Source organism: Orcinus orca, chromosome 14 (genome assembly GCF_937001465.1).
Source record: "Orcinus orca chromosome 14, mOrcOrc1.1, whole genome shotgun sequence".
NCBI classification, from domain to species: domain Eukaryota; kingdom Metazoa; phylum Chordata; class Mammalia; order Artiodactyla; family Delphinidae; genus Orcinus; species Orcinus orca.
In genome coordinates, this window is record NC_064572.1 from 17,494,508 (window position 1) to 17,522,099 (window position 27,592).

Here is a 27,592-nt window from a genome sequence, read left to right on the forward strand (position 1 = left end):
GAAATATCATGAAGATTTTCTTTGCATCAACAAATCCCTATTTCCATTAAATTATTTCATTTCTCATTTGTGCTGATTATATTATAGCATTTTAAGATACTTGAACATATACTATAGGACTCTTGTTTTCTTTTCCTGGAGATACAAAAAGTAATAAACAAGAAAATAACTGAAATGACAATGGAATTTAAAAGACCATTTACAGAACTCTTACTAACAAAACCTGAACAAAGGTGAGAGCCTTCATTTTCCAAAGCAATCTACAAGTAAAGGGAAATGAAGAAGACAGTAGTATTCACATGAAATGTGATGGTTTATGAACATCTCTTAGTAAATCCCTCCAAGACCCTATTAACAATAATTGGAAAATTATTAGCTTTTCAGTCGAGGAATCTGGCAGATAGCCCCTCAATCAAGTGAACAAAATTAACGTCAGCTGTAATGGGACAAATTGATATCATCTGACCCATGCACACAGGCCTCATCATTGCTGGAACAGTTTTGCAAGAAAGCAAAGAAAAAAGCAAACCAAAAAACATTAATCTAATCATGAGAACAGTGTTAAGCACATTTAAAACCACATATAACTCTCATGTCCTGTACTCTTGTGTATTTTAAATAGGAAGTCTTTCCTTGAGGCAATTGAGAGCTCTATTTTTCAGAACTCTGGGTTATTCTAGGCCCTACAGCAATCAGCTTAATTGGTACATTTTCATTATCCTTGTCTTCGTAGACTGATCCTGCATCCAGACAGGACCTAAATATTACATATTCTCTGTCTTCACTGATATCCCAGGACCCAACCTCATATTCAGTGAGAATCCTGTATATCAACACATCCTCAAGTTGATATGACAAAAAGGGAACATTTTCAATATTTGCACATCAGTAATTCATGGTAGAAATTCTTTATGCTGTAAAGGGAACCTGGATGGAGAAAAGGCAATGGGATATAAGAGAGGAATAGCCTAGAGATCTAACCTTGGCTATCATTAGGAAAAAAGGAAAAGTATTGAAAACAAATTTTTTAGGCAGGACTACCAGAGGTACCGAAGTAAATGTTTGCAAGTTCTAAATACATGGGGTTTCAGCAAGAAAAGGTGACACGGCTGCTGATCTGGATCACAAATTTTACCTGAGAACCTACCATTTCTTCCTCTTCCTCTTCCATTTCCAGGTTTCTTTCGCAGGCGATATTGTGTAGAGAAATCACACCTGTACACCCTTGAAGACATCAGCACAGCACTTTCACCTGCTACCTGCACACTCAGAGGCAGAAGGCCCCTCATATGCAGAAAGGCCACGCTCCCCTATCCTTTGTCACATGACAGATTCAGAAGAAAATGAGCTCCTACACGGAGACCAAAACGTGATATTCTCCTTCCCTGTTTCCATAGGCCCTTCTGTCTCACACTCAGCTACTACTGGTGCTACAGGAATGGGGAATGTGGGGTGCACTGACCTGACCCACTCACACAGACTCTATTATTACCTTTCCTTGAACCAAAGGCTGGACTCAACTCTCACACCACAAAAATACCTGCGAGACCTGTTGCATAACCCTGGTTTCTCCCTGGAATTGCCTGGAGAACGTAATTAAAGCAAATTTATTTGTCATCTATATAAATTATGTTGCTCACTTGAAACTATGTTGTACACTTGAATCAAATATAATATTGAAGTTAACTACATTTCATATTTATTAAAATGTGGGACTTCCCTGGTGGTCCAGTGGTTAAGAATCAGCCTTCAATACGTGAGACGCAGGTTCGGCCCCTGGTCAGTGAATGAAGATCCCACATGCTGTGCAGTACAGCCAAAAAAAAAAAAAAAAAAGTGCGCTCAGGCAGAATCTGCGAAGGAGGTCATAGGTGATAGTAGTTATTAAAACGAGCCATGTAGGGCTTCCCTGGTGGTGCAGTGGTTGAGAGTCCGCCTGCTGATGCAGGGGACACAGGTTCGTGCCCCGGTCCGGGAAGATCCCACATGCCGCGGAGCAGCTGGGCCCGTGAGCCATGGCCGCTGAGCCTGCGCGTCCGGAGCCTGTGCTCCGCAACGGGAAAGGCCACAACAGTGAGAGGCCCGCGTAACACACACACACACACAAAAAAACTAGCCATATCATCTTTATTGTAAGCACTTATGTAAATCTTGCCTCTCAAACTTTAATATGCATACAAAGCATTCCAGCACCCATGGAAGAAATTGCGATTCTGCAGGTTTGGAACGGCATGAACTGGCATCTTTAACAACTTTCTTCGTTGTGCCGATGCTGCTCCCCCAGACCCGTTATTAGTAGCACTAGAGAAAGTAGGCACACCACAACTCAGCCCCTTACATCAACCACTTTATCTCAAAACAACTATTAAAGACCATTAAAGGCCACCATCACAATCTTGAAGGATCACATGTTTGGCTGGCACGTCAAAGTTTACAGAAGGCTAATAAAGGCTGTAACATCTGAGTATGTCTCTATTTGGAAAACAACATATATATAGTCATTAGTGCAACAATCACTGAACATGTGTTACTGAACACAACACATCTGTTATGTGTTTACAAGTAGGTTACAATGCACTGTTTTGGAAACCTCATGGATATTATTGGAGTTAATCTTCATAATACCCTGGGATTTTGGCATTAGGAGTCCCATAACAACCATGAGGATGTAGATACTGGGACTCAACTTTGTTTCTGTTTCCCTACTCTTGATTTTTTTGTAAACGTTTGCACAAAATAGAAGCTGATTATAGATGGCTGGAGGAATACAGAAAGTAAGGGTGTCTTAGAACTTCAGAGAGAGACTTCCCTGGTGGTTCAGTAGCTAAGACTCTGTGCCCCCAATGTAGGGGGCCCGGGTTTGATCCATGGTCAGGGAACTAGATCCCACATGCCGCAACCAAGAGTTTGCAGGCCGCAACTAAAGATCCTACATGCCATAACTAAAACCCGGCTCAGCCAAATAAATAAATATTAAACAAATAATATATTTTTTAAAACTTTTAAAAAAAGAACTTCAGAGAGTTTTCATTGTTTTGTATTTACTTTTACTCTTTTTTCTAATAGCATAGATAAAGGTTTTTGTTTGTTTTTTGGCGACGCTGCCTGGTTTGCAGGATCTTAGTTCCCCGATGGGGGACTGAACCCGTGCCCTTGGCAGTGAAATCGCGGAGTCCTAAGTGCTGGACCGCCAGGGAGCTCCCAATAAAGTTTTAAGTTTATAAGTAAAAACCAATCAGTTTTCCCAACTGGATTTTTTTTTTTTTCGGTACGCGGGCCTCTCACTGCTGTGGCCTCTCCCGTTGCGGAGCACAGGCTCCGGACGCGCAGGCTCAGTGGCCATGGCTCACGGGCCTAGCCGCTCCGCGGCATGTGGGATCTTCCCGGACCGGGGCACGAACCCATGTCCCCTGCATCGGCAGGCGGACTCTCAACCACTGAGCCACCAGGGAATCCCTGGATGTATTTTTTATGTGCCCATGAGCTCTATACAAGGTAATTTTTACTCCTCTCAGTTCTCACTAAAATTTGATGTTATCAATTTTTATTTTATTTATCTATTTAATTTAGGCATCTAGAAATTAGAGGTGCCATCCTATTATTGTTTCCCTGGTGTCTAGCAGAAATAGATAAAGAAAATGTGATATATAAGAATGAATATTGTTCAGCCTTAAAAAAAATGACCTCTTACATTTGGGAAAACATGAATGAACCTGAAAGACATTATGCTAAGTGGAAAAAGCAACCACAAAAAGAAAACACTTTTATCTCAATTACATCTGGTATCTACTAAAGTCCAACTCACAAAACACAGCAGAATCTTGATTGTCGGGAACTTGCGTGGGAAGACAGGAGATGTTGGTGACACGATTACAAAAATTACGTTATGCAGGATGAATAAGCTCTGGGGATCTAAATACAGCCTGCTGAAACAGTTAATTATACGGGATATTATACTTGAGATTTGCTAAGGTCCACCCGGCAGGGGTGTGGGGACAGAAGAGGCTCAGATGAAAAGGGAAGAAGGAAGTTAGGGGAGAACTCTGCAAAGGAAGAAAGCAAACAGGGATGAGCACAGTCCACCCACCAAAATACCAGGGCTTTTACAGGCTCCACTTTCAGGATCAACAGCCTTGTTTTCTAGATGCCAACACCCACGCAGGCCTGCAGCTTGAAAGCTGCAATCCCATGAGTCAAGCCAGGTATTTCTGGGTTCCAGAGTCCTGCCTCTGGAGAAACAAAGGGCAGTCAGTCCGCAGACAGCCTGTTAGGCTGTCCCAACCACTAGGCCACCCGACCAGGCTAGAAGTGCCCCCATCAAATGCTGAAGGCAGACCTCTGTGCCCCTCTGTGAGACGAGGCAGTTTGGGTGGGAGAGTCAGAGCCGCCCGATAACCAGCACCTCCTCTCTGGTTACATCCGTGGAGTTCCGCCAACACCCGCTGGTGCTCTGGCGTCCTCTAGTGGCCATCCGTTCTAACGCCAACTCTCAGCCCTTCCTCCTCTCCCTCCCCAGCCCTGGGGTCCGCACTGGCCTTGGGCACCTGCCAGACTGATTTCTTTCCTAGTCACCCTCTAAGCCCAATGAAGTGTCCTGCAGAGTTGGGTACATCTCTCTCAGTCTTGGCTGGTGGGCTACAGATCTTTATCAGATACGTGATTGCCAAACATCTTGTACCATTTTGGAGGGTGGATTATCTTTTCCCTTTCTCCTTTATGCACAACAGTTTTTCGTTGTAAGAAGTCCAATTCATCTCTTTTGGCTTTTCTTGCTTGTGCTTTTGGTATCAGATCTAAGAAATCATTGAATCCAAGGTCATGAAGGTTTACTCTCATGTTTTCCTCTATCAATACAAGTTATATAATTTTGGTTCTTATATGTAGGTCTTTGATCCATTTTGAGTTAATTTTGTATATGGAGTGAGGTAAGAATCCAACTTCATTCTTTTGCATGTGGGTATCCAGTGGTCTTAGCACCTGTGCTAATTGTTTGGGAGAAAATATTTGCAAATGATGCAACCGACAAGGGCTTAATTTCCATAATATACAAACAGCTCATACAACTCAATAACAACCACAAAAAAACCAATCCAATCAAAAAATGAGCGGAGGCTATCTGGACATTTGAAATATGGCTGGTCCAAACTGAAACGCGCTATGAGTGAAAAATACACATCACATTTGGAAGACTTTGTAAGAAAAACAGAATGTAAAATGTATTATTGATAATTAATAAAATGATCACATGTCAGTGATAATATGTAGAGTGAATTAGGTTAAATAAGATGTACTATTTAAATGAATTGCACCTGTTTCTTTTTACTTTTTAAATGCAGCCACTAGAAAAGTGTACATGGGGGCAGCATGCTACTCCTTCAGGACGGTGCTGGCCAGACCCTCTCGGCCCCTGGGTGCTCTGAAGCCAGAGTGGGAGGCTCCCGGTCAGGGATTGCTGCCCCCAGCTCTGGGAGCTGAGTGGGACCCCAACAGGGAGGGCACAGCTGGCCCTATGGTGCCTTCCTTCCACCCTCCCCAACCGCCTACAAGTGTCATTATCCTAGTTTACGAAAATGAAGGGGCAGAGGCTCCGAAAGGCTCAGCAAGGGTGTGGGGAAGAAGGTAGAGACCCAGCCTGTCCACTACAGACCCTCCCACCTCAGCACACCAGTGCCTGACCTGCTTCCAGGCTGAGGTGTCTACCTCTCCCTCCCCCATAGAATTTACCCATTTCAGGTGTAAATTCAATGATTTTTAGTTAATTTGTACTGTTGCGCAACTATCACCACAATTCAGTTTTAGGGCATTTCTATCACCCCGTGGGCAGTCCTTCCCCATTCCTACCCCAACCCCAGGCAACCATTAATTCCTTTGTCCCAGCACCATTTGCTGAAATGACTATCCTTTCACTCCATTGAATTGCATTGACATTTTTGTTGAAAGTCAATGAACCATAAATGTAAGGGTTTATTTCTAGACTTGTTGCCGAAATATTGGCTTCCCTGTGCACCAATGCCGGACAGAAATACAGAAATACGGAGACAGAGATTTTGGAGGAAGAGAGAGATGGCTTTATTTTTCTGCCAGGCAGAAGGGAAGACAGAAGTCTAGCGCCTCAAGAACTGTGCCCACACCCCCTTCGGGAATGGGAGAAGATTTTATATGTGGGGCTAGCAGTCCAGGGTATATGATAAGGATCAAAGTAGTGAAGGTCCTGCATTCTTCTTCTTCCTGCATTATTTCAAAACAGTCAGTGCTGGCGTCAGGCAGCCCTGTTACTGGGTCCGTTTGTCTCTGGTTATCAGCCTGCAACTTTTTTCTGAAATGCAAATGTTACAAGGGAGTGCAGGATGTAATTCACATAGTGTTAAAGAGTAATAGGTTAGTTTTGTGGAGTAAAATCTATTTACAGACACTACAGATTAGTAACAGTTAAAAAAAAAAAAAAACTAGGGGTGATTAATTCTTTCAGGCCAGGTTATGTCTCTTCTCTAGCCTGTTCCCTGTTCCCTTTATTTTCCTTGTTCTCAGGAGAGGGAAAACTTCATTTCTATTTTTGCTGCAACAGACTCTCTAGTCTGTGCCACTGATATATATGCCTATCCATATGCCAGCACCATACTGTTTTTTGTTTGTTTCTTTTTTACTGAAGCTTTATAGTAAGTTTTGAAGTCGGGAAACATAAATCCTCCAACTTTGTTCTTTTTCAAAATTCTTTTGGCTGTTTTTGCCCTAGGGGATAAGCTTGCCAATTTCTGTAAAAAGCTTCTGGGATTTTTTTAAAAGACTGCAGTGACTCTATAGATACTTCGGAGAGAATTGCCGTCTTAATCATATTGCATCTTCCAGCCCATGAACATGAACTCTCTCTCCATTTGCTCAGGTCCTTGCTGGTTTCCCTTGGCAGCGTCGTGGTTGTCAGTGTGCAGGTCTTGCACTTACACTATCAGGAGTGCCAGAGAGGCTCAGGGTCGAGAAGCTGGGGTGAGGGGGGGGTGTACAGGGAGAGGGCACATGCCCTCCTCACAAACACACACTGCAAAGTCACACCAGGATGAAATACCCCCTTATTATAACCCTGAAGAGCAGAGGGAATTTTCTTGAAAACCTAACTCTAGTAAATGGGGGTTCACCCGCACGGCAATCAGCTCAGCTAAACAGATTGGTGTCCTGAAACAGAAGCCAGGTTGCTTGTTCTGTTGTCCAGAGAGCAAGGCCAAACAATGCTGAATCCCACTCACCCTCTGGTGGTGATATCGGGCACCACCGTGGCACATGGGACCTGGCTTGGGTGGCTGAGTCTAGGCAGCCGCCACAGGCTTCTGGTCATGCGCCGGAGGGAGGGGCTGGGGAAGTGACCCCCGGCCGCTGCCTGGGGAGGGCGATCAGGTCTCAAGCCCTCCACCCCCCGCCCCATGCTTCTCCACTCAGCCTGATGGAATCAGCTTCCACTCACCTTTCTTCCCACACACTCTGAGAACATTGCTAACTGAATTCTACTACAGGACACCACAAGTTTATGGCAACGTGTTGACTAAAAGTGATTACTGAGGGACTTCCCTGGCGGTCCAGTGGTTGAGACTCCGAGCTTCCACTGCAGAGGGCAAGAGTTTGATCCCTGGTTGGGGAAATAAGATGCCACAGCTGCCAGGTGCGGCCAAATAAAATAAAGTATGATACAGATGAACTTATTTACAAAACAGAAACAGGCTCACAAACATAGAAAACAAACTCATTAAGGATACCAAAGGGGAAAGGGGTTGGGGAGGGATAAATTAGGAGTTTGGGATTAGCAGATACAAACTACTATGTATAAAATAGATAAACAACAAAGTCCTACTGTATAGCACAGGGAACTATATTCAATACCGTGTAATAAACCATAATGGAAAAGAACATGAAAAAGAATACATATATATACATACTAATTGAAGTAATACATATATATAAAACTGAATCATTCTGCTGTACACCAGAAACTAACACAACATTGTAAATCAACTATACTTTAATTAAAAAATAAATAAGAAACAAAAGTATTCTTTTTTAAAAAAAAACAACAGCCATTTATTTATTTATTTATTTAGTCCTGCCACGCAGCTTTCAGGATCTTAGTTCCCCAACCAGGGATCGAACCCGTGCCTCCTGCAGTGGAAGCACAGAGTCCTGACCACTAGATCTCCAGGGAATTCCCTATTCTAACTTTTCTTTTTTTTTTTTTTTTTTGCGGTACGCGGGCCTCTCACTGCTGTGGCCTCTCCCGTTGGGGAGCACAGGCTCTGGACGCGCAGGCTCAGCGGCCATGGCTCACGGGCCCAGCCGCTCCGCGGCATGTGGGATCTTCCTGGACCGGGGCACGAACTCGCGTCCCCTGCATCGGCAGGCGGACTCTCAACCACTGCGCCACCAGGGAAGCCCTATTCTTACTTTTTAATGAACCTTAATTTTGAAAATTTTCTTTCACACGAAGCCACAGATACACAAATAGGAAGAACCTTAAACATAAGATATATCTGGCAGAGATTCATAAAACTTTCACTTCACAATAAATTCTAGAAAAAAAAATGCTTGAAAATAATTACATTTACACTAAAGTTCTCAATCCCTAAGTGGAGGCCTGCGGGAAGCCCCTCTTCGAGCCCAAATTCTATTACATGAAACAAAGAGGAGGTGTTGCCTTGAGACCCCACTTCCCAGGTCTTCCTGGAAATGATTTTAAACTGCTTGATCTTTGAAACTCTTCAGTTTAAGATGTGCTTCTGTGCGAAGTCACCTGGAGTTGGCACTTACGTCTCGTCCTTGACCAGAGCTTACCCTGCAGCCACTAGGGGGCGGGAGTGAGGCGTTCAGGGGCTCTTGGGTACCAAGGACGCCTACCTGTATTCCAGGCGGGTCCATGGTTTTCTGTCATTTTTCCTGCAGTTCTTGACTGCTCTCCTTGCATGTTTTTACTTGCTCAGATGGTTCTTGCTTGTTCCTTTCTATCTCTGCACTTTCTTGTGCCTTTCATTTCCCTCTTCCTTTCTGCATATCTCAGGCCTTGGCTGCAGCACTGTGCTTCCCGCTACCCCTACCCCGTGCGCCTCTGCAGGCCCAGCGAGTGCAGCCTTGTGCCTTCTGCACATGGCTTGACTTTATTTGAGGCCTCGTGGGTGATTCCCTAGCTGAGGCAAAGGCCCATTCTCGGCACATTCAGAAACTAGAGAACCAGTTTGGTACACCACTGACAGGTTGTGAAGGACTTCTCCAATTCCAGGAGGCGGGCCAAAAGAGCCTCCTTGACTCAGATGTGATTTTTCTGGAAAGATTTTTATGAATACCTTCCAGGAGTTGGCTTTTGGATGCCAGCCATGTGGGTTTTTAAAAAGGCAACTCTGGGGCTTCCCTGGTGGCACAGCGGTTATGAATCCGCCTGCCAACGCAGGGGACATGGGTTTGAGCCCTGGTCCGGGAAGATCCCACATGCTTCAGAGCAACTAAGCCTGTGCGCCACAACTACTGAGCCTGAGCTCTAGAGCCCGTGAGCCACAACTACTGAAGCCCACACGCCTAGAGCCCGTGCTCTGTAACAAAGAGAAGCCACCACAATGAGAAGCCCGCACACCGCGACAAAGAGTAGCCCCCGCTCTCCGCAACTAGAGAAAGCCCGCGCGCAGCAACGAAGACCCAATGCAGCCAAAAATAAATAAATAAATAAATTTATATTTTTTTAAAAAAGGCAACTCTGTTGCTCTGGCCCTCTCTTCACAATCTGGCCATTTTCAAAACACCTGTTGCATTTCTTTTCTTTTTAATATTTATTTATTTATTTGGCTGTGCTGGGTCTTAGTTGCAGCAGGCGGGATCTTCTATTTGCGGCATGTGGGATCTACTTCCCTGACCAGGGATCGAAACTGGGCCCCCTGCATTGGGAGCACAGAGCCTTAGCCACTGGACCACCAGGGAAGTCCCAGCACTTGTTGCATTTCTGTACGTATATTTTTAAACTTTGGCTCAGTTCGTTGTTGATTCACTCAATGTCTTAAGGAGAGTGGAGCTCCAAGAATAAAATGGTAGTATGGGGATTCCCTGGTGGCACAGTGGTTGAGAGTCCGCCTGCCGATTCAGGGGACGCGGGTTCGTGCCCCGGTCCGGGAAGATCCCACATGCCGCGGAGCGGCTGGGCCCATGAGCCATGGCTGCTGAGCCTGCGTGTCCGGAGCCTGTGCTCCCCAACGGGAGAGGCCATAACAGTGAGAGGCCCGTGTACCGAAAAAAAAAAAAAATGGTAGTAAGCACTGGCTGCCTGCGCACATCAAGAAACTGGCCCAGGCCATGGCTCCTCAGGCAGTACAGCCTTTAAGTCGCCCAGTCCTTCTTAACAGATGTTATTTCATTAAAAGCCCCGCCCTCGCCACAGCTCTGAAGCCTTAGGCCTCTTCTAAGCCAGAGTCACAGGTGCTGAGTTCTCAGGCCATGTGGGTCTTCCGGTACGCCCAGTCCTCTTGCATTTCTATTCCAAGACTTGCTTCTCCACTCTCTGGTCCTCTCTGATGAGTAGTGAACGGCCTCAACTCAGTCACTCCTGTCTTTAGTTCTGAGGGTCCCCTGATGGTCTCCTTTAGCTGGCACTTATTCTGCCCTTGTCAGTTGTGGGTGCCCTGTGATGGGCTCGTTATCTGATACTTGTTCTGTGTCCGCCACACATTGAGCCTGCAGTGGAGCAGGCCCTCAATCCTGGAGCTCCCCAGTTCCTCAATGAGCCCCAGGAACCCGATGCTTCCCAAGGACCCAATGCTCCGAGGAGATCAGGGGAGAGAAGAGGCCTAGCAGAACAGCCACTCAGAAACACTTGTGGAGTGAAGACTGGCGCCCCTGCTGGTCTGACTCTGGTCCCACATCCCTGAAGCTGCACCCAAATCACAGGACCAGGTGTTTCCATAGTGATGACATACAACACTAAACTCTTGTTTCTGCATCACTTCCAGGTCCCCACACCCCATCCCTAATTCAATGCTCAGGTGTCCAGATGCAATGAGGCAGAACACAAAGAAGTGGGGTTTCAAGGGTCCTGGAGAAGGGGTGGCCAGGGTACTTTTGACAGGAGGCAGAGGGCTCTGAGCTCAGGGACCATGAGCCCATGGATCAAGGCTGTAGCAACTGAGAGATCAAGGATTTGGGATTTAAGGAGCTTAGACTTGGGAACATGGGTGGGAGACCCATGAGAGGGAGCCCAGAGGTTCATGAAGCCCTAAAAAGAAGAGATCTAGGACGAGCTAGTGGGGAGTCAAGGTTGGAGAGAGAACAGCGTGTCCTAAGGAAGGCCTTCTCCATCATAGAGCAGTCCTAGAACAGGCCTCCCAGCCACTGGAGATGTATGAGCAAACTCCTGAGCACTCCTGCAAGGGAATCAGTCCAGAGGGCTCAGACACTGAGTAGGGTGAGAAAGAGGCTCTTTGTAGCGACTCCATCCTCTTTTCCCCACTGCCTGCTCCCAGAGGAAATCACTTCCGAGCAGGGCTTTTCCATCCCTGAGCTCTGCCAGGTCACAGTTCACCTCTGAGGTCCTGCCCTCTTCCCCTCATCTCTGTGTCTCCACATGTATCTCCTGTTTGCAGAGGAGACTCTATCATCTGGTGTCACTTGACACAAGATGTTTGGTCGTGCTTTTCATGGGCCTCGTGGCAACAGTCCTTCCTCAACCGTTTGTGTTGCCTTGACTTTTCTCATGTAGTGATCTCCAAAGTGATCCTTTGCTAGATTCTTTTCCTCATCTCATCTTAAAGGTGAGTTTTTCCTAGACCAGATTTGCGTAGGACATTTGTGTCAGGGAGAATCAGGGCTGTGAGTGTCAGCGCTGTGTCTTAGGCTTGCATAGATTTTGTGGGGATTCAAGTTTTTGTATGTAAACATGTTTTGCACCTTAAAAGAATAAATGTCGGGCTTCCCCGGTGGCGCAGTGGTTGAGAGTCCGTCTGCCGATGCAGGGGACACAGGTTCGTGCCCTGGTCCGGGAAGATCCCACATGCCGCAGAGCGGCTGTGCCCATGAGCCATGGCCGCTGAGCCTGCGCGTCCAGAGCCTGTGCTCCACAACGGGAGAGGCCACAACAGTGAGAGGCCCGCGTACAGCAAAAAAAAAAAAAAAAAAAAAGAATAAATATCACATTATGTGTATGAGAGGATATAGAGGCAGGGCATAAAGAGCACTAGGAAGTAGGGCCAGTGTACTACTATGTCTCAGTGGATGAAGTAGACACACCATCATGTTCAGACATCTTCTGTGTGTGCCTAAGCCTGAGTCTGTAACTCAAGGGGGCAAACCATTGGCCCCGGATGTGGCCATATCCCCCTGACCCGCCCGGGTGTTCACTTTGATCCTCAGTTTTAATGATTTCCTTGCTTTTCTTCCTAGTCTTACTCCCTTCGTGCCATATCCTAAAAGGCCTGGCTTCACATGCCCTGTCCACTCTCTGTCCATGGCCTTGTGCCTGTGTCTTACTCCCAGGAAATTAGGATTCAGCCTCAGCCAAGGGGCCAGTCTCTTCAGACAAGCCTATCTGGTATTGTCTTTCTTATGATCAAACACTAAACTCAGAAAAAACCAATGCTGTCAACGTGGTTTTACACCCACACCATCTTGATGCTTCCTGAATAAACAAATGCCCCAGAGGTTTTTGCTCCTTCACCTGTCACCTGACACAGCAGTCGCGTGCAAGGGACCCTAGGAATAAGAGGCACGGTGCTATCCTTTACATTTAATTAGCTCCACATTTTTTATTAATGCAACATTGAAGAGCTGACCGGCTGACCTACTTACCCAGCCCACAGGGCAGGCAAAGCTCTAAAATCTAAAAGTGAAGTTCAACCTTTAGGAGGTTAATTTTGTATATGCAGAACGTGCAGCGTATGAAAAAATGTTACATTATAAAAACATTTAGAGTCTGTGTGCTTTACAGGGTGAGTCGGAAGGCTGGCTATGTCACGGTGCTCATGCCCCTGGGGTAACCCTGAGAAGTAGTTCTGTATCAAACCTCATGAAAGGTTATTTCTTCTCTTTATCCTGATATTGTTGGTTACTATAATAATTTAACCAGGCCATTCAGTCTTGTCTTCAGCAGATGGCTTCTGCTTTCCTGCCACGCTTGCCTGAAGAACCATTTTAAGTTAAAAGCCAGAAGTTGCATGTCCAACAAAGGACCGTCTCAAAGCCAGGGTGGGAAGGACTGGATTGCATACTCAGCAAATGACACTACAAAAAAGACTCATGGGTACAGGATTCTTAGCATCAGCTAACATCACCTGTAAGACTGTCCCAGGGAACCGAGTGAGGGCTTCTAGGATTCTGAGTTCAGAACAGAAGCAAGCAAATCACCACGACTGTGTGTCTGGGGCACTGACCTGTGTTTCGGGAATCCATGGAGATCGGCATGTTGTTATATCGTGCGGTGGCCCTGCCTTGTCCTCAGGGTGAGGGGGAACAGAGTCACATCTTCCGGCAACGCGCCCTCACACTGACTGATGAACTCCATCAGTACACAGCGGCGTGTCTGTGCTCTGGAGGGAAGGAAACAAAGAGAGTGATAGCCTAGAGTGCCTGCCTCCCAGCTCCCACCCACACGGTGAGACAACGGATGCCGGGCTCGTGCCTGGGAGAGGTCTGCCGCTCCCGTTCCTCTGCTTCTGTCCTGCTTAAAAGGGGGTCTTCTCATCAAGAAGAAACCGTACGGGCTTCCCTGGTGGCACAGTGGTTAAGAATCCACCTGCCAATGCAGGGGACACGGGTTCGAGCCCTGGTCCAGGAAGATCCCACATGCCGCGGAGCAACTAAGCCCGTGCGCCACAACTACTGAGCCTGCGCTCTAGAGCCCACGAGCCACAACTACTGAAGTCCGTGCACCTAGAGCCCGTGCTCTGCAACAAGAGAAGCCACCACAATGAGAAGCCCGCGCACCACAACAAAGAGTAGCCCCTGCTCCCGCAACTAGAGAAAGCCCATGCACAGCAGTGAAGACTCAACGCAGCCAAAAATAAAAATAAATTTATAAAATTGAAAAAGAAGAAGAAGAAGAAGAAACCGTACGTTTTGAAGCAGTCCCTACTGTGGCCAGCCAGGACAATTCACTTACTCCTGGCCCTCAGCCTGCCCTTTTCCCAGGGCCAGGCAGTGAGGCAGAGAAGACGTTTGAGAGCCAAAAACCAGTGAGGTGGACCTAGGAGCCTGCTGGGATCCAGGCCGAGTGTGTGGACCCTGAGTGAGGACCCCTGAGTTCACGCCCCAGCTCTGCCACAAGCTGGCTGTGGCCTCGCTGCGTTTCTCTGCTTCCTATCTATAGAATAATGATGAGAGAGCCTCCTCCCTCGGCTTGTTATGAACCTTAAATGAATTAATATGTTCAAAGAACTTAGAAGAGCACAGCTTCGTGAGTGCCCATGGTGTTAGCTCTCATTTTCACTCGGAGACCTCGGGGAAGCTCGTTCCTTTGAGCTTTGGTGACCGCTGTCCATCTCAGCCCTGACCTGAAGATCAAATGAGATCACAGGTAAGAGCTTCGTCAAGGGCCACTTGACCATACCGGAGTAGGCTCGTGAAGTCATTATGGTACGTTTCTGTAGCTTCCCTAGAACAATGGCGTTCCCTTCCCCCGCAGTGCTACGCTCCTGCCAGAGCCTCCTTGGGCCCCTCCCTGCTGCAGGACCTGATGTTCCTGTCTCAGTTTTTGCCTCCAGTTCTTCAGGGCAGAATTTCTGCTCCCCCAGGAGCAGGGGGGGCGAGCAGACAGCCGTGGGTGAGCTTCACTCCATGTTGTTAGCCCTGAGGGTAAAGTCTGGGCAATGGGATGGAAGTGGGTCCCAGTCCTTGCTCAGAGAGCTATTTGCCTGGCACATTGCTAAGCATTCCTCATAACTGATGCCTGTATTAGAAGTGCTCTAGTGTCTATCATTTGGGAATTATAAAACAACAATGTCCTCTACTAACATTTACATTTTACTACACTGTGAAATAACATTTTAGTGAATATCCTTGTCAATAATTCTCTGTGCATGTCCTTGTTTCTTATAATAAATTTTTAGTAATAGAAGTATTGAGCTAATGTAATAATTTTAATACTTATAGCCAAATAAGACTTCCAAACAGGTTGCTACCAATTTACCCTCTTACCAGCAGCAAATTAACATTCCTGTTTCCTGAGCCCTTACCAAACGCATATTTCATAGTCTCTATCTCTCTATATATCATTGCCAGTTTCATAGATGAAAAATTATCTCTGTGAAGTATAAAAGTTCCTATAAAAATACGGTAGCTCTATCTTTTTTCTTTTTAAAATTTATTTATTTATTTATTATTTTTGGCTGCGTTGGGTCTTCGTTGCTGTGCGCAGGCTTTCTCTAGTTGTGGCAAGTGGGGGCTACTCTTCATTGTGGTGCGTGGGCTTCTGATTGCAGTGGCTTCTCTTGTTGCGGAGCATGGGCTCTAGGCCCGCGGGCTCAGTAGTTGTGGCTCGCAGGCTCTAGAGCACAGGCTCAGTAGTTGTGGCACACGGGCTTAGTTGCTCAGCGGTATGTGGGATCTTCCCGGACCAGGGCTCGAACCCATGTCCCCTAAATTGGCAGGCGGATTCTTAACCACTGTGCCACCAGGGAAGTCCAGTAGCTCTATTTTTAATGATCCAGCAATCCCACTCCTGGAAATATATCCAGAGAAAAACATAGTTTGAAAAGATACATGCACCCCAATGTTCACTGCAGCACTATCTACAATAGCCAGGACATGGAAGTAACCTAAATGTCCATCAACAGAGGAATGGAAAAAGATGTGATACATATATACAATGGAATATTACTCAGCCATAAAAAAGAACAAAATAATGCCATTTGCAGCAACACGGATGGACCTAGAGATTGTCATACTGAGTGAAATAAGTCAGACAGAGAAAGACAAATATTATATGATATCACTTCTGTGTGGAACCTAAAAAAAGGGTACAAATGAACTTATCTACAAAACAGAAATAGAGGGGCTTCCTTGGTGGCGCAGTGGTTGGGAATCCGCCTGCCAATACAGGGGACACGGGTTTGAGCCCTGGTCCGGGAAGATCCCACATGCCGTGGAGCAACAAAGCCCGTGAACCACAACTACTGAGCCCACGTGCCGCAACTGCTGAAGCCTGTGCGCCTAGAGTCCATGCTCTGCAACAAGAGAGGCCACCGCGGTGAGAAGTCCGCGCACCGCAACAGAGAGTAGCCCCTGCTCACTGCAACTAGAGAAAAGCCCACATGCAGCATGGAAGAACCAACACAGCCAATAAATAAATAAATAAATAAATAAATAAATAAATAAACAAACAGAAATAGAGTCACAGATGTAGAAAACAAAGTAATGATTACTCGGGGGTAAGAGGAGGGAAGGATAAATTGAGAGATTGGGTTTGACATATACACATTACTATATATAAAACAGATAACTAATAAAGACCTACTGTATAGCACAGTGAACTCTACTCAATACTCTGTAATGGCCTATATGGGAAAAGAATCTAAAAAAGAGTGGATATATGTACATGTATAACTGATTCACTTTGCTGTACACCTGAAACTAACACAACGTTGTAAATTGGTTGGCTATTGCCAGAATGCTGTGTAACAAAGAGCCACAAAGTCTCCACAGCATATAAGACTTTGTTCCACATTCATGCACCCTGGGGTGGCTGGACCTCAGCCAATAGGGTGTGCTCAGGTCTGCTCCCTGGGTCTCTTAATTATCCTGGGACCAATGGGCAATCTGCATACATTCTACTGCTGGCGATGGCAGAACCACATGAGAACAAGCTTCTGCTCACATCACAGCCACAGGAGTTTCAAAACAAGTCACCTACCAAGTCCAATGTCAAGGGACAGAAAGTCCATGCTACTCACCATGATGTCATCTTGGCTGGAGGCCACTACTGCAGTAAAGTGAAGCATCCAGACCAGTAATTCCACCAGAGCTGTGAAGCTGAACACTACCTTACATGCTTATTTGTGGTATTGCTTCCTTCAGAGTATTACCTATTTGGGAGTGCCTTGGACCAGGGGTCAGGTTTAGATATAATGATCAGGGAAGGTAAGTCATGCAGCAAAAATGAGCTTGTAAAGCCAGAAGAACTTCAAGGGGCCAGTGTGAGCAGGAACAAGGAAGCGTGGGGTGGGGTAGGGTGTGGGCAGTTCATAGAGACGTGCGCCAAAATGTGGGGAGAGTTGATTGGGATCCAGAGCAGCAACAGGGAGATCCCTTCTTAGGCTCTTGCAGTAGTTCAGAGCAGGAGCAGTGGAGGCAGAGGGTAGTGATGGGATTTAAATGTAGAGTAGGTAGAAAGAAATGGGGGTCAGGCCTGGGCCTCCAGGGCAGGGTACCTCCTTTACTGAAATGGGGAATACTGATGAATGATAATGCTTTTTGAGGCGTGGTGATCAGTAGTTCTATTTTGAATGTGCTCAATTTGAGATAGTTATTAGACATCCAAGCGTGGATGTATATGAGGTAGTCGGCTGCTTAGCCTTGTGTCCAGAAAAACGGACTGGAGACGGTGGTTTGGAGAGTCAGCACACAGAATTTAAAGCCATAACTTCACTTACAGGGATAAAGAGAAAAAGAGGAAGAGTCCAAGGGCTGAGCCAATGGCACTGCCATCACCCCAGGTGGCGGTGAGATTCGGGAGTGGGGCCTCTTGAGAAAGGACCAAGGAGGGCTTCCCTGGTGGCGCAGTGGTTGAGAGTCTGCCTGCCGATGCGGGGGACGCGGGTTCGTGCCCCGGTCCGGGAAGATCCCACATGCCGCGGAGCGGCTGGGCCCATGAGCCATGGCCGCTGAGCCTGCGCGTCCGGAGCACCGCAACGGGAGAGGCCACAACAGTGAGAGGCCCGCGTACCACAAAAAAAAAAAAAAAAAAAAGGACCAAGGAATGCCACCTCAATACAAGTGGGGAAAGGGTGATAAATGGAATATTGCCTGCCACATCAGTAAACAAAGGATGTCACAGTCATCAGCGATTGCAGCCCTCCAGCGTGAGCTTGTGAGCCCTGAGGAAACTCGGGAAGGAAAGAATATCTACCACCTGGCAGCCATCAGACTGCAGCCACTCCCTAGACTGAGCCCTGAGGAAACTCAGGATATGAAAACACAGGATCCTGGCCCCAGATAGCTGAGGTGCATATCAAAGATATGACGGCAGTGAGCCCAGACTCTCGCATCTTCCCATACCTAGAAAAGCACGAAATTCCTCAACTTGACATATCTGGGTTTCTTTAATTAACAGTCCTCTTCTGACGTTCAGACTACCTGCCTTTCTTGCAAAACTCATATATAACCTGCCCCCGCCTCCTCGGAGCAGTTCTCCCAGGGTTACTTGAGATGCTGCCTCCCCGGCTTGAAGTCCTAAAACTTCCCGCTGAATAAAACATAACTCTCAACTTTTAGGTGGTGAATAATTTTTTAGTCGACAAGGGCTTCAAGGAAGAGGGAAGGTGAGGTAAACTGGAAAGCTTGGAGATGTGGTGAGAGGGAGAGGGCTGAAACGGGGATTTCTGGTGCTGGGCTTGGCTAGTTTAGCCTCTTAACGGCTGTAAGCAAGGCTCCGAGTCCGCTTCTCCAAGAGGCTCTTCCTTCCCCGCATGGTCATGGATGGCGCCACAGCGCCTCACATCATTTAACGAGGACAAAACTCTCCCAGACCACACACACCCCAGTCCCAAATCTCTGGTCCTATGGTCAGAACTGGGCCAGGCTGCCTCTGTCCCTGACAAAGGGAAAGGCCCTCAGGAGGCTCCGTTCTCCGTGCACTTTGCTCAGAGAGCCCAACCAATGTTATTACAGCTTTGTTTTGGGGAACAAGGAGAGGCCAGGGTACCTATGAGAAGCTGACTGAACCAGAAGACACACGAGGCGGAGCCCAAATTTTCACAAACCAACAAGGAGGGGTGCGGGGGAGGGACGGGGCGCTTTGAAGAATCTGTCTTCCTGCAATCTCAGCCCCTCACCTGTTCCTAGTGTACCTGTGCCGGTCTCCCCGCGTGAGGTGGCCAGGAAAGTCCGGCTCTCTCCACCCAGGCTGCTTAATGTCATCATGGGAACACCGTGGGCGGGGCTGAGAAGCGGTTATTGTGACGCTCCAGTATCGGAGCCTCCGATTGGCTGGTATGGCGGGGGGCGGGGCCAGCTGGGAGGGGTGGGGCTGAGAGGCCTGGAGGTGCCAGGTGGGCGGTGGCCGGGAAGAGACCTGTGGATCTAAGGCTCAGGTAAAAACCTCATTGCTGGGGCCTAGCAAAGATAGAGGAAGATGAGACTTCCCTGGTGGCACAGTGGTTCAAGCCCTGGTCCGGGAAGACCCTACAGGCCTCTAAGCCCCCGTGCCTGGAGCCCGTGCTCCGCAACAAGAGAAGCCACCGCTATGAGAAGCCCGCGCACCACAACGAAGCGTAGCCCCCGCTCTCCGCAACTAGAGAAAGCCCGCGTGCACCAAAGAAGACCCAACGCAGCCAAAAAAAAAAAAAAGATAGAGGAAGATGTATGTCCCTTCTTGCCACTTTATGGGGGCTGCACAGGGACTGAACAAAAATACCCTCCTGCTGGCCACTCCCGATCCGCCCACACTCCGCAAAGAAACTTTTTCTATAGAACCCATGAAACAGCGAGAAGCAGAGAGCCAAAGACAACCACGGATATTGTTCATCTTTCTCTCAGCCTTCCCCAAAAGGACCAACAGCTGTTTGCCAGCGTCAGTACTGTGCATTAGAGAGAGATAATCATACTTTTCAGGGATTACTGGACACTGGCTCTGAACTAATTTCTGAAGACTCACCATTCAGAGAGTAGGGGCTAATGGAGCACAGGTGATCCATGAAGATTTAGCTCAGGTCCACTCACAGAGGGTCCCTGATGCCACCCTATGGTTATTTGCCCAGTTTCAGAATTGGAATAGACATACGCAGCAACTGACAGAATCCTCACATTGGTTCTCTGATCTGTGGAGTGAGGACTGTTATGGTAGGAAAGGCCAAGTGGAAGCTACTAGAACTGCCTCTACCTAGGAAAACAGTAAACCAAAAATACTGTGTTCCTGGAAGGACGGACTTGAAGGATGCTGGAGTGATGATTCCCACCTACAGACCCATTCAACTCACTCATTGGGCCTATGCAAAAGACAGGTGGACCCTGGAGAATGATAGTGAACTTGGTTGTTCATTTTTTCCTGGAGGGAGAAAAGGCCAGAGGTACGAGTCTGCTGATTCATGGGCCATGGCCAATGTTTGACTGAATGCTCAAGGATTTAGAAGGAACACAATTGGAATATGGGTGACAGTGAAGTTTGGGGAGGAGGTATGTGGATAGACTTCTCTGAACAGGCAAAAAAACCCACATTTGTGTCCTGTGTGAATGCTCACCAAAGGGTGACCTCAGCAGAGGAGAATTTTAATAATCAAGGGGATAGGATGATCCATTCTGTGGTTACCATTCAGCCTCTTTCCTCAGCCACCCCTGTCATCACCCAATAGGCTCATAAGCAAAGTGGCCACAGTGGTAGGGATGGAGGTTATGTATGGGCTGAGCATCGTAGACGTCCACTCACCAAGGCCAACCTGGCTACGGCCACTGGTGAGCACCCAACTTGCCAGCAGCAGAGACCAATACTGATTCCCCAGTATGACACCATTCCCCAAGTTGATTATGTTGGACAGCTTCCATCATGGAAGGAATAGCACTTTGATTTTACTGGAATAGACACTTCATCTGGATATGGACTCTCCTTTCCAAAGAGGGTTCTAGCTGTTCCACTGTGGCAGTTGAAAGATGGCCATGAATTCTTCGGAACTTCTCCCATACTGAAGTGGGGTCTGTGTGCCCTGCCCTTAGATCTGGACAGGCTCTTTAACTGTTTTGACTAATAGAATACAGAGGAAGTGATGCTAGGCCACCTTGGGTCTCAGGGTTTTATAAGCTTCCACTTTATGTCTCTCAGAACACTCAGCCTTGGGATTCTCAGCTGCCAGGTAAGAATTCTTACTACCCTTCTGGAGAGACCATGTTGAGAGGCCCTGAAACCTCATAGAGAGGGAACTCACTGAGACCAGCTTCTGGCCTTCTCCACCAAAGCACCAGGCATGTGAATGAAGCCATCATGGGCCCTCCAGACCACCCCAGCCATGAGCTGAAAACTGAGTAACCCCAATGCACCCTCACGGAGCAAGAGAAGTGGCCACGCTGGGACTTCCCTGGCGCTCCAGTGGTTAGGACTTGGCCCTTTCACTCACGAAGCCCAGGTCTGATCCTGGTCAGGGAAGTAAGATTCCGCAAGCTGTACGTCATGGCCAAAAAAAGAGAGAGAGAGAGAGAGAGAGAAGTGGCCACCTGATAATCAAAGATGCCAGTATGGATAACCAAAACAAACAGATTCTATGTTCACCACTGGCAGCAGAGTTGGAGATGGGGCTGCATTTTCCATGGTGCTGCGCTGGCAGAGAGAGAACTCAGCTCATGGGCAGAGGGCCTGCGATAGGAACAGAGTCTTCCTTTGTCCTCGTTCATGGCTGGAAACACAGATGAAAGAGAAGGTTTGTCCCCTCAAAGAGCTCACATAAAAATAGCTGACACTGATTACCACCTCCCACCCATCACAAGTTCTTTAAACCTTCCTCCAAACACTGTGATGTGAGTAGCATTGTGAGCAGATGGGGAAAACGAGGCCCAGAAACATTAATTTATGCAAGGACACAGGTATTGATTGAACCAGAATTCAAACCCAACAGACAATCTGTCTCCAGAGTGCCCCCTCTCACCCTTCAGGCTTCACCAGCTTTAGCTGGGGATGAGGCCTGAAAAGGAAGGGACTGGGTGGGATGGGAAGGAATCAGGTGGGTTGACACAGAATGGAGAGAAAAGATGCTCATAAACAGATGGAAAGGCTGGCTGGAGAAAGTGGGAGAATCTAGCAAGGGAAGGGTTAGCATAGAATAGGAAGAGACAGAGGAAGGACAACCAATTTGTGATCAGACTGAACAGAGTACGGAGGCCCAGGAGGAAGGAAGGGCTATGTGGCTAGCAGAGGGATGCAGGAAGAGAGAAAAGGCCCTGACTCAGGGACAGCAAGCATAGTGAGCTGACATTCCTTGGGCTCAGGTTGGCCCCAGCCCCTCTGGGCACTCAGGCTCCTCAGATGGTGACCCCTCTCTCTGCCTGTTGGCCTCTTGGCATAAAGAATCCAAAGTCAATAGGGGGGACTTCCCTGGTGGCACAGTGGTTGAGATTCCACCTGCCAATGCAGGGGACACGGGTGCGATCCCTGGTCCGGGAAGATCTCACATGCCGCAGAGCAACAAAGCCCATGCGCCACAACTACTGAGCCCGTGTGCCACAACTACTGAAGCCCGCGTGCCTAGAGCCCGTGCTCCACAACAAGAGAAGCCACCACAATGAGAAGCCCGCACACCGCAACGAAGAGTAGACCCCACTCACCACAACTAGAGAAAGCCCACGTGCAGCAACGAAGACCCAACAACGAAGACCCAATGCAGCCAAAAATAAATTTTTTTTAAAAAGTGAATAAGGGACAGTCATGGCTTCACATTTGCTGATGAAGTCATCTTTCTCTGGAGCCAGGATCTCTAGGCTTTTGGGGACTAAAACTGAGATAGAAACTCTAAATCCCCTAAGTGGGTCACTGAGAGCAAGGGCCACACCTCCTTTTACCCCTTGGTCCTCTACGCATTGGGAGGTGACACAGCCTCATATAATGGGAGTGACTAAGGAGGATGGCGCACCACCCTTGCAGGATTAGTCTCTTAGCTGATGCCTTAACCACCCTATGAAAAGGTTCCAGCCTACCGTTGGGCTGGCACTTGCTGGGTATGGTAGATGATGGAACCAGTACATGGGGACTTGCCCACTGCCACACCCTTTTTGCTGTAAAGTAGGTTCCTTAGTCCAATTCCTTAGTTATGCAGAATCCCACATAACTTGACGGTTTAAATACTCTCTATGTCCTTGGAGAGTGGAGAAGGCAAACTCACACTCAATATGTGTCAGCTCCAGTCAATATGGTCACTGTCCTCCAGAGTGAAGGGATCCAGAGTAATCAACCTGTCACCAAGTAGCTGGTTCATCTCCTCGAGGAGCAGGGCAATATTGCAGGCTCAGTGTTATCCTCTGTTGCTGGCAGGCTGGACAGTGGGCCATGGTGGCATCCAGGCCAGCCTTGGTGACTGGGAGCCTGTGCTGTTGGGTCCATGTACACCTCACCCCTGCCACCATGGCTGCCTTGCTCACATGCACATTGTGCCAGTGCTGGCTGATGCCGGTGCATGAGTCTGCTGTCTACATGGCTCCTAAAGCTTCCTCCATGGGAATGTGACACTCGGACCTTCACACACCGGCTGCAGCAGGTCTTCACTTTGCTTCATCTTGTCTGTCACTTTCCTAGAGATGCCAGAAAAAATTACCACAAACTTACTGACTTAAAAGAACAGAAATTGGACTTCCCTGGTGGCACAGTGCTTAAGAATCACTTGCTAATGCAGGGGACACGGGTTCGAGCCCTGGTCCAGGAAGATCCCACATGCCGTGGAGCAACTAAGCCTGTGTGCCACAACTACTGAGCCTGCGCTCTAGAGTCCGCAAGCCACAACTACTGAGGCCTGCGTGCCACGACTACTGAAGCCTGCGTTCCTAGAGCCCATGCTCTGCAACAAGAGACACCACCACAATGAGAAACCCGTGCACCGCAACAGAGAGTAGCCTCCACTCACCACAACTAGAGAAAGCCCACGCACAGCAACAAAGACCCAACGCAGACAAAAGTAAATATAAAAATAAATACATCTTAAAAAAAAAAAAAAGACTCCACGCTTCCACTGCAGAGGGTGAGGGTTCGATCCCTAGTCAGGGAACTAAGATCCCTCATGCCACACAGCGTGGCCAAAAAAAAAAGTCAAAAGACTGACCATGCCAGTCTTGGCAAGGATGTGGAGAAATTGGAATGTTATATGCTACTGGTGGAAGGTAAAATGATGCAACCACTTTAGAAAACAACTTGGTGGGTTTTTATGAAGTTAATCATAAACATACTCAGAGGCCAGACAGCAGAAGCAAGAAGAACTACAATCCTGCAGCCTGAGGAACAAAAACCACATTCACAGAAAGACAAGATGAAAAGGCAGAGGGCTATGTACCAGATGAAGGAACAAGATAAAACCCCAGAAAAACAACTAAATGAAGTGGAGATAGGAAACTTTCCAGAAAAAGAATTCAGAATAATGATAGTGAAGATGATCCAGGACCTCGGAAAAAGAATGGAGGCAAAGATCGAGAAGATACAAGAAATGTTTAACAAAGATCCAGAAGAATTAAAGAACAAACAAACAGAGATGAACAGCACACTAACGGAAGTGGAAAATACAGTAGAAGGAATCAACACCAGAATAACTGAGGCAGAAGAATGGATAAGTGACCTGGAAGACAGAATGGTGGAATTCACTGCTGCAGAACAGAATAAAGAAAAAAGAATGAAAAGAAATGAAGACACCCTAAGAGACAACTGGGACAACATTAAACTCAATAACATTCGCATTATAGGGGTCCCAGAAGGAGAAGAGAGAGAGAAAGGACCTGAGAAAATATTTGAAGAGATTATAGTCAAAAACTTCCACTATTATTCAACATAGTTTTGGAAGTCCTAGCCATGGCAATCAGAGAAGAAAAAGAAATAAAAGGAATACAGATTGGAAAAGAAGAAGTAAAACTGTCACTGTTTGCAGATGACATGATACTATACATAGAGAATCCTAAAAATGCCACCAGAAAACTACTAGAGCTAATCAATGGATTTGGTAGAGTAGCAGGATACAAAATTAATGCACAGAAATCTCTTGCATTCCTATACACTAATGATGACAAATCTGAAAGAGAAACTAAGGAAACACTCCCATTTACCACTGCAACAAAAAGAATAAAATACCTAGGAATAAACCTACCTAGGGAGACAAAAGACCTGTATGCAGAAAACTATAAGACACTGATGAAAGAAATTAAAGATGATACCAACAGATGGAAAGAAATACCATGTTCTTGGATTAGAAGAATCAATATTGTGAAAATGACTATGCTACCCTAAGCAATCTACAGATTCAATGCAATCCCTATTAAATTACCAATGGCATTTTTTAGAGAACTAGAATAAAAAATCTTAAAATTTATATGGAGACACAAAAGACCCCAAATAGCCAAAGCAGTCTTGAGGGAAAAAAGCAGAGCTGGAGGACTCAGACTCCCTGACTTCAGACTATACTACAAAGCTACAGTAATCAAGACAATATGGTACTGGCACAAAACAGAAATATAGAACAATGGAACAGGATACAAAGCCCAGAGATAAACCCATGCACCTATGGTCAACTAATCTATGACAAAGGAGGCAAGGATATACAATGGAGAAAAGGCAGTCTCTTCAATAAGTGGTGCTGGGAAAACTGGACAGCTACACATGAAAGAATGAAATTAGAACACTCCCTAATACCATACACAAAAATAAACTCAAAATGGATTCGATACCTAAATGTAAGACTGGACACTATAAAACTCTTAGAGGAAAACATAGGAAGAACACTCTTTGACATAAATCATAGCAAGATCTTTTTTGATCCACCTCCTAGAGTAATGGTAATAAAACCAAAAATAAACAAATGGGACCTAATGAAACTTAAAAGCTTTTGCAAAGCAAAGGAAACTACAAACAAGATGAAAAGACAACCCTCAGAATGGGAAAAAAATATTTGCAAACGAATCAACGGACAAAGGATTAATTTCCAAAATATATAAACAGCTCATGCAGCTCAATATTAAAAGAACAAAAAACCCGGGGCTTCCCGGTGGTGCAGTGGTTGAGAGTCCACCTGCCGATGCAGGGGACATGGGTTTGTGCCCCGGTCCAGGAAGATCCCACATGCCACGGAGCGGCTGGGCCCGTGAGCCATGGCCGCTGAGCCTGCGCGTCCGGAGCCTGTGCTCCACAACGGGAGAGGCCACAACAGTGAGAGGCCCGCATACCGCAAAAAAAAAAAAAAAAAAAAAAGGGCAGAAGACCTAAATAGACATTTCTCCAAAGAGGACATATGGATGGCCGAGAAGCACATGAAAACTGCTCAACATCACTAATTATTAGAGAAATGCAAATCAAAACTACAATGAGGTATCACCTCACACCAGTTAGAATGGGCATCATCAGAAAATCTACAAACAACAATTGCTGGAGAGGGTGTGGAGAAAAGGGAACCCTGTTGCACTGTTGGTGGGAATGTAAATTGATACAGCCACTATGGAGAACACTATGGAGGTTCCTTAAAAAACTAAAAATAGAATTACCAAATGACCCAGCAATCCCACTACTGGGCATATACCCAGACAAAACCATAATTCAAAAAGACACATGCACCCCAATGTTCATTGCAGCACTATTTACAATAGCCAGGTCATGGAAGCAACCTAAATGCCCACTGACAGACGAATGGATAAAGAAGATGTGGTACATCTATACAATGGAATATTACTCAGCCATAAAAAGGAACAAAATTGGGTCATTTGTAGAAACGCAGATGAATCTAGAGACTGTCATACAGAGTGAAGTAAGTCAGAAAGAGAAAAATAAATATCGCATATTAATGCATACATATGGAGCCTAGGAAAATGGTACAGATGAACCAGTTTGCAGGGCAGAAATTGAGACACAGATGTAGAGAACAAATGTATGGACACCAAGCGGGGAAAGTGGCGGGGGGTGGTGTGGTGGTGTGATGAATTGGGAGGCTGGGATTGACATGTATACACTGATGTGTATAAAATGGATGATTAATAAGAACCTGCTGTATTAAAAAAAAATCATACACATACTATATGCCTCAGTCATTCCACCCCTTAATATTTACTCAACTTTAATGAAAACATACATCCACACTAGATTTATACACTAATATTGATAGCAGCTTTATTTGTAATAGCCAAAACCTAGAAACAACTCAAATGTCCATCAATGGAAGAACGGATAAATAAAGTATGGCCTATCCATGCAATGGAATCTTATTCAGCAATAAAGAGTGAACTATTGATACAGTAACATGGATGAATCTCAAAGTAATTATGCTGATGGAAAGAAGCTGAACAAAAGAGTATATATTATATGATTCCATCTAGATAAAATTCTAGAAAATGCAAACTAATCTATAGTGGCAGAAAGCACACCAGAGGTTGCCTGGGGACTAGCATTGAGAGGTAGGTGAAAAGGGAGGGATGGATTATAAAAGAGACCAAGGAAACTTTTGAGGTGATGGATATGTTCATTATCTTGATTTCATGGATATATACACATGACAAAACTCTTCAAATTTTACACTTTAAATTTGGGTAGTTTATTGTCTGTCAACTATACCTGAATGAAGTTATAAGAATAAAAGACTTCACTGATGTGAGACCCCCTGAATCTTTGTAGAATTCATCTCCACCCTTCTGGAATACAAGGCTTCCAACATCCTTCCACACTTCTTGGTCTTCTAGGCCAGTCAACTGATGACACTGATGCTGTCAAACAGTGGATGAA

At 46.4% G+C, this 27,592-nt stretch overlaps 1 protein-coding gene across 5 annotated transcripts in view; it reads right to left on the minus strand.

Annotated features, from left to right (window-relative positions):
- The window catches only part of RASGEF1A (RasGEF domain family member 1A), a 311,582-nt gene that overhangs the window by 259,645 nt on the left and 24,345 nt on the right, over positions 1-27,592 (minus strand). For 2 of the 5 annotated variants that reach the window (XM_049696655.1, XM_049696659.1), the window contains one exon: positions 13,377-13,532. The gene's annotated coding sequence lies outside the window, so the exon portion shown is untranslated. Of the gene's footprint in view, positions 1-13,376; positions 13,533-16,892; positions 18,963-18,992; positions 19,091-27,592 lie in introns of those variants that run through there. The other 3 variants (XM_049696656.1, XM_049696657.1, XM_049696658.1) reach the window with 3 other exon arrangements.